Source organism: Eschrichtius robustus, chromosome 1 (assembly GCF_028021215.1).
Source record: "Eschrichtius robustus isolate mEscRob2 chromosome 1, mEscRob2.pri, whole genome shotgun sequence".
Taxonomy (NCBI): domain Eukaryota; kingdom Metazoa; phylum Chordata; class Mammalia; order Artiodactyla; family Eschrichtiidae; genus Eschrichtius; species Eschrichtius robustus.
The window spans coordinates 14,558,674-14,572,819 of record NC_090824.1 but is presented as its reverse complement, the minus strand read 5'-3'; the positions used below and the strand labels follow the sequence as shown (position 1 = coordinate 14,572,819).

The following is a 14,146-nucleotide window of genomic DNA, read 5'->3' as shown; positions in this document are numbered from 1 at the left end:
TCTGCTCAAGCTGTTTAATAAAATAAATAGCAGGTTGTTGACATTTTTGTTCAGTTAAGCACACATACATCCAGAGACTACTTATGTGTCCCGGGTAGAAGAGCTAAAAAAGAAGTGGAGACTGAATAATACAAAAGTGGAACCACTTACAATGGGGATCATTTAGATATCTCCACAAGAAATCAATGAATCCTAAAAACTGTCCCAGAATCAAATGACATCATTTGCTTATTTATACACACATTGCATACACATACATTTACATATACATCTGCATTACATGAATATACATATATATACAACATTATAAGAATCTTCTTATAACGTTTCAGGTACTTTCACGTGAGGGATAAAGTTAAATGCCATAAGAATACTAGGCCATCACTATTTAGAAGCATTTATCAAGCACCTAACTTCCTATCACACAGGCACACACCACTTTGCAAAAAAGCAAACCACTTCCTTCTTTACCTTAGAGGACCCCCGATGCTGGAACCCTCTAGAAATCATGCAGTCCTCAAACAGCATTGCCCAATTTTCTACCAGTTCACCCAAGACTGATTCAGAAGAGAAGCTGTCCGTTCACAGATCAAACTAACCACAGAGAAAGTCTATTAAATTCTAATTGGCAAGTAATTTGGACCTTCCAGTAGCAACTACAACCAATTTCCTGCCTCTTTTTGTGTACCTGGAAAAATACGTTTTCTATCTGAGGTAATGATATCCTCTGGTATTCAGAGGAAAAAAGTCAAAGGCAGTGAGGTCTCCTCAGCTTCCAGCAAGAATAAAGAAATGCTAAAGAGTGAGCTGAACCTGCCTGCCGTCAGATGTGTTCATCTCACAAGCAAACGCATCTTCTCCTAGGGTCTGAGTGTTGGTTAAAAGTCCAACCATTCAGAGGCCATTTGACTGGGCTTGGGGGTGTATTACGCCCTTTACAAAAGCGCCTTCCCTTCCTTCATCATGGGCTGCCGTATTAACGAGACCAATTTGGATGCCATTCTCTTTCAAGGGGTATCAGCTTCAAAACAGCTCTGCCTCTTCAGACTCCGGGAGATGCCCCTGCTCTGAGTTGCAATTATTTCCTTTGAACCTAACTCTATCCTAAAAGCCAAAAAACTCTCACCTGAGCTACGCGGCTACCACCACTGATGGAGCTACGATACTTGAGCACAGTTCTGAGCTTGGGCTCAAAAGACTCGGTCCCTGGTTAATGCCCAAATATCCATTTTGGGAGTTCACATGCATATACCAGAGTGAGAGTAAAATAAATGTGGACACATAAATATGCCCACTATAGGGAAACAGCAGCATATGGCACTTTTTACCAGGAGTAACAGTTCACCCTCTGCCTTTGCAGGGGGGATGGGGTCTGCCGATTTCCACCAGGAGACAAAGGTGTGACTGTGTATTCTTAAGCCAGAGTGCTGTGGCCAGATGCCTACTCATCGTTTCAAATGCCTTTCTTCTCTCCTCCCTAAAGCAGGAAGAAAGTCTTAATTGATGCTATGTCTCTAACACTTGCTAATCTCCTGTTTAATAAGGAAGACAAGCCACAGGCTGCGGACCTCCAGTAAACAGCAGTAGGGGCCAGTAAGGAGGAGAGAGAGGGAGGTGAGGAGGGAACCAAGGAGAAGGGGCGAGAGAAGCCAAGTCAGGGAGGTTCCCAGATCGTGATTTTGCACCACAATAAAATTTCAAAAATAGTTTCGGAGAGGCGCAGGTTGCCAACTTTTTATTTTTCCAAGTAAAGAATATTGAACTCACTATCTTGAGCTTATTTTTCTCTTTGCCTTGGACCGGGGAAAAGTTCATCTTTGAACACCTATTTGTACATATCTGTTTGTTCCCCCCTCCTCCCCACACCCCATCAACTGTAAACCCAAGCAGGCCCCTCAGAATCTCTCTACCTTCCACACAGGAGGGCCCCTGGTGTCCAAGAACCACTGAAGTAGACAGATTGGATCCCGAATCTGAGAATTATTACTTACTTTCTCATTTCACTTCAGAATGTTTTACATTTCCTTATCTTCCTTCAGAGAATTTCTGTGAAACACCTTTTCTAAGGTGATATAACTATATGGCCATCTCAAAAAAAAATCAACACATTTTACATCGGATTCATTTCAACCCTTGATAAGAAAGCAGTATGCATGCTTCTAATGGAAATGAATTCTAACAAAAGGGTGTATTCACACTTTCAGCCTAGGGGCCTGACCCACGAGGGCCAAGAACACATGTGCAAAGAATGTGAATGCCGTCTTTTGCAGGCAGACAGCAGGAGCAAATGACCAAAGATTTCCATCCATTTATCTTGACACAAACCTACTCTTCCGCCAGCCAAGATGACGGTTCTGAAGGGAACCAACTTGCAGAGTCTGGATCCGAACCAGGGCTTTCAGCAACAACTAAGGATTTAGACCAGCTTAATTTCTGAATTCTTGTAAAACAAAGACCATATATGTTAAAGTGGCCAGCTCAGGGCCTGTGTGCAAAAATCTCTCTCTTCCCTTGAGACGAGAGCTCTGTATCTGGCCTCTGTCTCCCTGGCAAACAGCTTGCAAAGGGCTTTCAAACATGAAGAACTCTTTGTTGAAGGAGCTCTCATATCTACCTTGTTATCTGCAGTACATAGAAACAACTGACTTAGAAGTCTTTTCAATTCATTCTCATTAAATAAAAGATGGATTTTCATCTCATTTCCAATTATCAGTCAGGAACATACATTCTTTTTTTGTGGCTGCATTGGGTCTTCGTTGCTGCGCTCGGGCTTTCTCTAGTTTCGTTGCGGTGCAGGGGCTTACTGCGGTGGCTTCTCTTGTTGTGGAGCACGGGCTCTAGGTGCACGGGCTTCAGTAGTTGTGGCACGTGGGCTCAGTAGTTGTGGCGCACAGGCTTAGTTGCTCCGTGGCATGTGGGATCTTCCCGGACCAGGGCTCGAACCCATGTCCCCTGCATTGGCAGGCGGATTCAAACCACTGTGCCACCCGGGAACATACATTCTTTTTTTTTTTTTTTTTAAAGATTTATTTATTGATTGATTGATTGATTGATTGCTATGTTGGGTCTTCGTTTTTGTGCTAGGGCTTTCTCTGGTTGTGGCAAGCGGGGGCCACTCTTCATCGCGGTGCGCAGGCCTCTCACCATCGCGGCCTCTCTTGTTGCGGAGCACAGGCTCCAGACGCGCAGGCTCGGCAGTTGTGGCTCACGGGCCCAGTTGCTCCGCGGCATGTGGGATCCTCCCAGACCAGGGCTTGAACCCGTGTCCCCTGCATTAGCAGGCAGATTCCCAACCACTGTGCCACCAGGGAAGCCCCATACATTCTTAAGTAATGACAATTATAATCATTTTAAGAGCTACCATAAAATGAGCGTTTACTGTCTGCCAAGCACTGTGCCAAGTATTTTACTTTTATTTATTTATTTTTTTATTGACGTATAGTTGACATACAACATTATGTTAGTTTCAGGTGTACAACATAGTGATCCGACAATCGAATACATTATGAAAGGATTACCACGACAAGTAAAACCATCTGTCCCCATGCAAAATTATTATAGTACTATTGACTCTACTCCTTATGCTGTATTTTACATTCCCACGACTTACTGATTTTACAGCTAGCTGGAAGTCTGCATCTCTTAATCCCCTTCACCCAACCCTCCTCCCCCTGTGCCAAACATTTTATAAGAATTATTTTACTTAATTCTCATGCCAACTCTATAAGGTAAATATCATTATCCCCCTTTTACAGATGGGGAAATGGAGGCTCAGATACCTTCCATTATTTTCTAGGAATCCACAGCACAGAAATCACACCCCAAGTCATTCAGCTGGAAAGAGGAGGGACGGGAATCTGAAACTCTTGCTGATATGCTAACCCTAACATCCACTGCCTCCCCCTGGCACCCTTGGGTCACTCACTACAAGCAACCCTGCCAGAAGCCACAGCTTTTACGGTGCATGCACTTTAACTGGCACCGCTAAAAACGCAGCCCATCCCGTCTTTCCTAGAAGCCAGCGTTGTTTTCACTCTGCTTTCAAGTCCTGTTGAGGCTTTATGCCTGCTCTCTCAGGAGGCCTCGTGTCAGCCCTCAGGCCTTGGACCACCACAGCAGTCATTCAGTCCAATTAGACAAAGCCATTTCTCTCAGGAGAGCTGGTGCAATTCCACAATGGTTTATGAGGGACCAAAACTCTGATCTTGTTTTAAATAAAGCAAGCCCTCCAAAGTTCACAAATCTCTTTCATCTGCTTTAGTTTGTGATGACAATGAGACAAACGTTAGTGGGGATGCTGTCCCCTCCACCACCGATGTCTCGCTTTGTGACCTTCCTTGGAGATTCTGCGGCCCCTCAGTTTCTCTATATACAGAATACAAACTCTTACCTTCTTCACAAAAATGAGTGTGGCGACCAAGTGAGATAGTAAAAATACTCGGAGAAAAAAAAAATTAAATGCCGTCTACAACGAAGGTGTTAATGTCATATCTTTTCCAAATAGTACAGGTTCTGGCAAATTCCACCAGGCATTTATTTACAAGGCCAAAGCACAGATCCAGAAACTCTCTCTGTTACATATATGGGGATTTCCATTTAATGAAATGTTTCCAGGAAACACCTTAGAGCCATAAGCAAACGTGCTAAGCGGGCAGCCATAGGAAAACTCCCCGTAGGTCTATGAATCAGTCCTTGGGAGAGTTTTCTGTTTTGTTTATTAACATTTGGGCCCCATTTATGACTCAAGCATAACTTCCCTTGGCATTAAAGTAACTGGGAACTGAGATTAATTGCCTGATTTTTAATTACATTTGGCCTCTTGGCACTGCATGTTGTAAGTACCCTGTCTCTCAGGGCACACTGACAACAAGTGATCTGTCGTCGGCTATTCTGAAAGAGCTTTGGTGTCTGCGCAGTTTATGATCACTAAAATAAAGGGTTCTAGCCTTCTAAGAATCTAACACACACACTCTTTGTGTGGCTTTACAAATGCCTCAAATAATGAGACCATCACGGGAAAACATATTGAATTGAGTTTCTCGACTATTTACACACCCCCTAACCTGTCCAGCTGCCTCTGCCTCTTCTGGCCTCAGACTCCATTTTGAACATGGATTTCTTTTTTCCTTTCTGGAGTCTCTTATTTTCTCCACTGTATTCATTCAGAGGGGGGGAAAAAAAAGACCTCATAAATGTCATTTCATATTCTAAGCAATTTGCTATAGGCAACTACACCATTACTTTGTACAAATAAATTTACATAAATCATTATTAGAATGTTTTATCTTAGCAAGATTATTTGGTTCCCAGAGCACAAATTAAATGCATGCTTAAAGCAGAATATTTTAAAGTTATTCCTATATTGTTTATGAGGCGGGATTAGAAATTTCCATCTAATTTTTCTTTCATAATGGAATTCCTTTAGTTTTCTTTGTACATCTAGAAACCACATGTATAATTTTCTAGGGGGTTTCTTGAAGCAAGCATTGCAGTAGATGCTTCTGATACATTTGGTCCATTTTTCAGAGACTATTCCCTTTGATTCCATGGGGTCAGTTTTGAACAGTGATTAGGAAGGCCAGGAACCAGGGAAATTAAAACCATCTCCTGAGTAGATGGGTTTTTGTCTGATATTATTCTGCAAGCAAACCGGTCGTTGGTTGTGGTTTGGCTTTTTTTTTTTTTTTTTAAATAAACAAATTTGTAAACAAACTTCCTGAAAATGGAGCTCAGTTTCTACTCACTGTTTAAGTTGGGAAGATGCCTGTTTGGATCAACTGCACAGCACATGGCAAGTCTTCACTGGCTGGGGTTCTACCCCACCCTAGATTTCAAAATAACATCTTTTCTCCCTATATATAAAGGTAATGCCCATTTTTAAAACAAGCTGCGGTTGTCAACATCAGGGAAGCAGGCAGAAAGGGACCAACTGAAAGTCAGGAGTGGAGCTTGCCACCCTGAACCTGTTAACCTGCTGGCTCCGGGTAACTTGTCTTCTCATCGGGGTCAAAAAGGGCTGGACTCACCACTCAGAGCTGTACCCTTCTCCCCGTGTGTGGTCTGGGAACAGATTCCCAAGCCAGTGTCAGGGAAGTGGGGCCCCACGTGGTCAAGGGCACAATCCTCGTAAAGGATGAGTGAGGCAGTCCCGTGCAAGAGCTGGAAAGAGCAAGAAAGAGCTGGGTTCAAAGCAAAGTGGTGCCACTCTCTAGCTGTGATCATGCACAATTTAAACCTTTCTGCATCTGTTACCTCATCTTAAAATGAGGTTACTTGTACCTACTTCACAAGTTTGTTTGGGGAATTAAATGAAAGAAGGCAGGCAGAAGCTGAGGACAGTGTGACCTCTGGAAGAGGCTCAGTAAACAGTAGCTAACATTAATCTTCAAGGATGACCAGCGGGGTCAAGCTGGGGTGATCATGTCATGTATTGTCCATACCAGCATATTTCCAGGTGTGAAAGGAAGGGCTGTATTATAATTATGTTGGGTCAACTGGCAAATGCTAGGATGTTTCCAGGCACACTGGGGCATGTGTGACTATCCCAACTCCAGCCCATCACCATTCAAGACCCGGTAAAGAAGTTAGGTAACGATTATATCTTACGTATTTTACAACTCGTTATACCTTTTAGAGATCTTTCATACATCTTTTTAAGCCTTTCGTAAACCGTGTGAAAAAATGTAGGTCTGGGTTAATTACCCTTTAATCATGAGCAGACAGAAGCACAGATAAATTTTGGGCTTTCCCACAGTGACACAGTGTTGCAGGGGCAGTGGGAACCCCAAGCGTACCTCATGCTGCTCCCTACTTCCTACCCTCTCAGCAACGAGACAGGGTCATGTGACGAGTTCTGGCCAATGGACTGTGGACGTGGAATTGGTCTGAGTCACTTCTGGTCTAAGGCACCTAAGAATGGGTGTGCGTTCTCAACTCTTTTTCACATATCGAAGCAACCAGGAAGCCACAGTTTGAGACGTAGGTGTCACAAGATGGGGGAGGCAGCAAAGCCACACTCGTGCAATCCAACTCTGGGTGAGTGAGAAATAAACTTTTATTGCACTAAACCCTGAGATCTGGAGTGTACTTTTTACCCTAGTATCCCACAGCCTGCCCTGGCTCAGCTAGCTAGTACGATTAGAACCCACATCTCCAACTTTCACCAGTTTTCACTCAACAGTATCAAAAATCCCACCAGATTGGCAAAATGCTGCCAAGATTAAATGCCATAGCTTACTCATGGCAAATCTTCAATGCTTACTTGATTTAAAACAAAATGTTTTTTTGGTTTAAAACAAAATAGTTCACACCCAGTGCCAAGTAAAAAGAAGAAAGTTCCCAAATGCAGGCTATATTTTAATTTGGTGCTGATTTGTTCCAACATTTACCTTAACCCGAGAAGCCTGGATGCCTCATTTTAAAGACAACCCTAATAATTAGATTCCTGAAATGAAATAGCCTCAATGTCATATCTAGCTTTAACTGAAAGTTAAATAGATGAACAGAAAAATCCAACTAGACTATGACCAATTCTCTATCTCAATCTAGAAAATTCCTCTCTTCCTCTCTTGCTTATTTAAATCCTACTCATCCTTCAATCCTATTTTCTTTATGAGGGAAACAGTTCCACACCTCAAATTTTGCAAACACTTGTGTCAATCAATTGCCTAGGCCAGAGGATAGCAAATTTTTTCCTGTTAAGGGTCAGAAAGTAAATACTTTATGGTTTCTGACGCACCTATTCAACTCTGCCCTTGTAGCGCAAAAGCTGGTATAGACAATCTGGAAATAAATAAACATGACTATGTTCCAGTAAAACTTAATTTAGGGACATTGAAATCTGAATTCCATATCATCTCTACGAGGCAAAATATACTATTCTTCTTTTAATTTTTTCCAGTCATTTTAAAATGTGAAAACCATCTCAGCTTGTCCACCCCAAACAAGCAGTGGGCCACGCCTGGCTGGCGGGCCGCAGCTGACCCACCCCAGGCTTAGAAGAGGCAGGGCAACAACAGATTAGGCAGTCGCTTTTGTGGGAGGGGAACACAAATACTGTTGTTCTAGTTCTTCCACTTCCCGGTGGCTGGTGACCCGGGGCTCTGACTCCAGGAAGGCCTGAGCTCCCGGATCAGCCAGGCCTCAGTTCCAGAAGCACTGCAGCACGCTAAGGCAGGTGGTGTGTGGCCACGCAGACCTGACGGGATGGGCAGGAGCCTCGGCCGGCGACCCTCAGCAGCACCCTCAAGACCCAGGGCAGGAAAGCCGCCACTGCTTTATCCGAAAGAGCCAGGTGTGGGCAGGATTTGCTGGGCCATTGCAAGATGAATCAGCGCACTGGGCACCCCTGACTATGGCCCCAGCTTCAGCCTTGAGGCCCTCCCTGAATTCTGGTTTTCTGAACTCTTGATACACTCTTGGCCTCAACGTACAAACTCATGTTCCTGGCTTCTTCTTCCTACCCTTCCGTTCCACTTCTCAGCTCAGAATCACCCACTGTGAACCACCAGGTACTGACCTCACACAGCACCTGGTTCATCCCGGGGCCCTGTCAAGCCACACCTGCCAGGCAGAGTGCGGAGGGGAGGGGGGCAGGTATGTAAGAATAAACAGTCAGGTAGAGAGGCAGAGGCCAGGTATGGGCAAGCCCAAGGAAGCAGAAGGCCAGCCAGGTAGCAGCCAAGCCAGGGCTGGGGCACCAGAGACTAGGGTCCCCTGAAGGAAGCTGTCAGCCAAGGTGACTCTGTAACAGAGCAGGTAGGGTGTCCCCAGGGGAACCTTAAGGGACCCAGGCCCTGAGAAGGAGCCAGGCTCTGGCTGGGATAGAGGCTCAGGGTCCTCCAAGCCCTGTCTGGTCCTCACTGGCTAGGCTCATGGCAGGCTCACTCCCGCCTTCCAGGCCAGACCAGGCTGCTCCTCTTCCCTCCTGGCTGAATGATCCACAGTGACCAAGCCCTCCTTCAGCCCTCCCTCTTCCATGAATTCTCTGATTATTTCAGTCCCAATCCTCAAAGTCTCTTAATTCCCTGAACCAGAGAGCTACCATAGTGCACTGCTCCGGCCGGAAGCTGAGCGCCATCCGCCATTTTCTTATGAGCGAGTCGTGGCTCTTTTGCTAAGGTCTGAGCTTCGTGAGGAGGTATCTTATATTTTTATACGTCTTATAGTTTTTTATCCCCATCTGCCCTGAGAACACATAACAGATACTCAATAATACTTATTAAACTCAATTAAAAGGTCCAACATTAGAAAGATTAATACAATTCAAAAGAAATATAGTATTATGGGAAAGAAAATGATTTAGAGAAACTACGTACGGCAGAGGCTAGTTTCTATACAAAAATTCCCAGCAATGTTCCTGTTGCTTTGTGTCTATGACACACACCAAAATTTTAAATAAAGATGTGACTCAACATTCTCATTATCTTAATGCCTAAATTCATTGACCACATTGTCAGTCTGATCAGCTGTATAAATTGATCATTAAGAAGACGCGGAGGAAGAGGGGGAGGATATCAATTGCTGGAGAGACAATCAATTTGGCATTTGCATTTAAATATAGCTTTGGTATTTCATTTATTCACTGCAATCTCCATGAGGTGTAAGCCAGCTGGGGGAGGCAAAGCTTGGTTACCTGAGTCAGAATGGGTCCAGGAAACCGAGGTCAGCATTGCTCCAGTCACAGAAAGGACAGAGAGGCCTCCATGATCACGAGAACGCTGGTCTTCTAGGAGATGATGCGTCTAGTGGCTGGTGGAGAGAAGCAGAAGGAAGACGGGATTAGAGCAGAGGAGGAGAGAGAACCCTCTCAACCACAGTGGATGTCATCTCTGGCCTGACTCTCTAAAACATGACATACTTCAGCGAAAAAGTCAATTGCAACTGTACCTCTTTATTTCTTGGAAAGTTATTGAAGCACTGGGTCTTTCGTGATGGAGTGTTCTTGAAACTGCCGCATGGGGCATAAAAGGACCCAGAGATTTGAAAATACATGCCATAGATATTATGAGATTATCTTATTTTACTATAGCTGCCATTGAGACACTTGTGAGATCATTTTACTTTACTTCAGCTGCCACTGAAACACTTGTCTATTTAAAGGAAAAACATCAGAGCACCAGCAAGCCTTCAAGGCCAGCGTTCCACCATGAGAACCAGCCTTGATCCTCTCGGTAGACCAGGTATACAGGCTGCAAAGTCAATGACTCTCTAGTCTGTTGTTGTAAAATAAAATTACGCTGGCTCTATTCCTGGAGAAAAAGATGCCATCAAGCTAAAGCTCACAAAATGGGCTACAAGTTTGGAGGATACAGTTAACCTATAATCTTACAAAACAGAAAAGTTGGTACACGAGATAGATGGCATAATAATTTCTTATGGAAGATATTTTTTTGACCTACACATCAAGGAAGATACAGCAATAGGCTCTCTAATGAAAAGAATGGTGTGAGCCTATGAGCTCTAGTGTGAGAATGTTAGGAAATAAATTCATTCTATCAGTGGTTCTCAAACTGTGGTCCCTGGAAGGGCAGCATCAGTATCACCTGAGAATTTGTTGGAAATGCAGATTCTTGGCCCTACCCAAGATCTACTAAATCTGAATATTTGCAGGTGGGGCTCAGGGATCTGTTTTAACAAGCCCTCCAAGTGATACTGATACATCTTAAATCATTAATTCATTCACCCATCCAAAGACATTGAGTCCATTGTTAAAAAATAAAATTACCCTACTCTACTGCATGTTAAGCTTCAATTAAGGGCAAAGTATTGGGCTAGGGATTGGGGAGGGAAGAAGGGTCAGAGTGAGAAGATGATGAAATCCCTGCCCTTGAGAAATGTATTGTCCTCTATGGGAGATAAAACAGGTATACAGGCAACTCAAATACAGACTGTGTTATTTTCTCTAACAAAGAGTTAGAAGGTTTCAAAGGAGACATTTGTTTCTGATTGGTGTGGGGAGGCAGGTAAGGGAAAGCATCAAGACAATAGTAATGGGACTTGAGATCTGCACGGGATTTTGACAGGTGGGAATAGGGAAAAGCTGAAGCAAAGGCCCGGAGGTGAGAAAGCATGAGGGTTATTTTGGTACATGGAGGAACCAGGTCTGGCTGATACGTGAGAAACTTGGAGGTGATCTCGGTGAGACAAGGTTACTGCCAAGCACAGACACGTAAATGCTAGGGGCCCGTTGCTTCTCTTTCTTGTATGAAGACTACTTAGCGGCACCTGTGGCTTATGTTTAGAAACTGACATCTGATAAACCAGGTGATTTAATAATTTCTAAGTCTAGTCTGCTTTTCTGTACTTTTTGAACTGCTTTTTCTAGAGGGGAGCACCTCAGCTGCTTCAAGGATTAACTGCTGAAGGTTTGCCCTGGAGGAAGGCACAAAAGAAAATTTCAAAACAGGCATAAGAATCCGGATGTCACAGTAGCCTCAGGCCATTCTGCAAAGGGGCAAAATGTTACCACAAATAAAAAGCCCCTGAGGGCACTGATGGTTTTAGCTTTATAAAATAACTGAAGTGGAGAGGGGTGTGCCTTAGTCAAAAGGAAAAGTTAAACCAGGGACTGGGAGAAATGGGTGTAGGGATCAAAAGGTACAGACTTCCAGTTATAAAGTGGATCAAAAGGTACAGACTTCCAGTTATAAAGTAAGTCGTGGAGATACAGGATGACTATAGTTAATAAGACCGTATTGCATATTTGAAAGTTGCCAAGAGAGTAGATCTTAAAAGTTCTCATCACAAGAAAAAAAAATTTTTTGTAACTATGTAAGGTGGCGATGTCAGCTCGACTTATTGCGGTAATCATTTTGCAACGTATACAAATATTGAATCATCGTCGTACACCTGAAACTAATAAAGTCTTATGTCAATCATACCTCAATTAAAAAAATTAAAACATGCCCTAAAAAAGTTAAACTAATACTCAACACTTCTAATTAGAGAAAAAAACTACTTTTCATGATCAAGAAGGTATGGCTTTTGCTTCTAAAAAACTGACATAAATAGAAGGCTTTATTTCCTGGTGCTGCTAGAGGAATGATGAAAAACTGAAGATGTTTTTGATGTCATGCAAGGTTCTGATGGAAGTGAAGCTGGATTCAGAATCGGCTGCTCTTCCCAGTTCTGCCATTTAGCAATCTGTGTCATTAAGGGCAAGGCACTCAACTTCCTAAACCTCAGTTCTTCATCCATCAAGAATTAGAGACACTGGGCTTCTCTGGTGGCGCAGTGGTTGAGAATCTGCCTGCCAATGCAGGGGACACGGGTTCGAGCCCTGGTCTGGGAGGATCCCACATGCCGCGGAGCAACTAGGCCCGTGAGCCACAACTACTGAGCCTGCGCGTCTGGAGCCTGTGCTCCGCAACAAGAGAGGCCGCGATAGTGAGAGGCCCACGCATCGCGATGAAGAGTGGCCCCCACTTGCCACAACTAGAGAAAGCCCTCGCACAGAAACGAAGACCCAACACAGCCATAAATAAATTAAAAAAAAAAAAAAGATTTAAAAAATATATATATATATTTCTTCCTCTGGGTTCCAGTCAAAAAAAGTTTGAAAGCCACTAATGTAGGTGACCTAGACCACCCCCAAATCTACCAAAAAAAAAAAAAAGAATTAGAGACACTGACTTGTCCCACCTTTGAAATTTAAATAAGAAAACAGACAAGAAGTTGCTCTGAAAATTATAAGGTGCAATATTACACAGGGGTATATTTTTATTGTATATATAATTATACTATCCTACTCACTGAGACATTTGGGTACTAATCATACTTGTTACTGTATTGGCCTTTGAAAATATAAAAGTAAAATGTTTCTTAGGCCCAGACTCTCCTTTTAAATATTTGCAGATAGAGCAGTTCTAAGGCACAAACTTGGCATCAACCAAACTGTCCTCCCAAGAAACATTTCAAGGTAAATTTTTTACTTCTAATTTTTTTTTTTTTTTAACTTTTATTCCTCTGACCTCGCTAGAGCATCCAGATATCTTTCAGCAGCTCCTGGTGAGCACGACTCAGTCTGCAGCTACACAGACATATGATGGCGATAATTTATCGTCTCTGCAGTAGTTTAGTCCCAGATGGACCATTTACTAATTTATTTCCATATGTAACTGGCAGAAAGATTAATCAGGCTTCCAACTCAGAAACCTGAATTGTGCTTCATTCCCTTAACAGGCTAACTCTGGACCACAGGAAGTACACCGTTTACATAGAAAACCAAGAGTTTCTCTTAAAAAGCCTGTCGACCTTAGACACAGGCCTTTAAACACACACACGCACACACGCGCACACACACACACACACACACACACACACACACACACACACACACACACACACACACACACACACACACAAGGCCTGCTCCTTATGTCAACTTGGAGGGCTGGTTCTTTCTTTAGATACTAATGGACTTCCCATAGGAGCTGCGTCTGATAGAACTGCAGGCAGAAGTAACGCCAAATCAGGCCCAGTTGCAGCTACAGTTCCCTCCCTGTGTGCAAGCACGGGGTCTCGTATTTCTGAAACTGAACAGATCTTTTTGCCATGGTGCTACACCCAGCTGGCCGGCTGTGCGGTGCCCAGGCACTGGAAAGTATGTGCTTTCTTTTTTCCACTCTTTTTGAGGGTCTGAACTTGACTGAATCCAGCAGCTGCCGTGGCTTCAGCCAAGCGATGGCGAATGAATTGTTAGCGTCGCTCTCAGGCCCCCTGAGTTCAACTCTCAGTTCACTTTTGTTTTTAATTCTATCCCAGTGATATCAGCCTTGAGCAAAGAGTGGTTAGTGGAATTATTGTTGGATGACGGTGTTTACAGATAGAAGGCCAGCCGATCCCAAAACGGGGCAGAAAGGAAACTGACTGGTTATATCTTCAGTGGAACCCAAGGCCACAGCCAGGAAGGCTCAGGAGGCAGGACCACGTAGAGGTATTACCGGCTGGATCCACACACACCTGGGTCACTAAACAATCATGTGGCTTTGGAAAAGTCACTTACCGGTTCAAGTTCACAATTCTCTCCTCTGTAATACGATTTTCGCTCCCTAATTTTAGCTCTAAAATCTTTGATTCCATGAAGATGAAAAAAATATCAGCCATTCACCTGGTTTCCGTGTTTAGATGATGCCAAACAGCCAGA

At 43.6% G+C, this 14,146-nt stretch overlaps 1 protein-coding gene across 3 annotated transcripts in view; it reads right to left on the bottom strand.

The window, feature by feature from the left end:
• Positions 1 to 14,146, bottom strand: part of FOXN3 (forkhead box N3) — a 406,233-nt gene that overhangs the window by 289,816 nt on the left and 102,271 nt on the right. For all 3 annotated transcript variants that reach the window (XM_068541804.1, XM_068541828.1, XM_068541837.1), the window contains exon 2: positions 9,635 to 9,750. The gene's annotated coding sequence lies outside the window, so the exon portion shown is untranslated. The remainder of the gene's footprint in view (positions 1 to 9,634; positions 9,751 to 14,146) is intronic.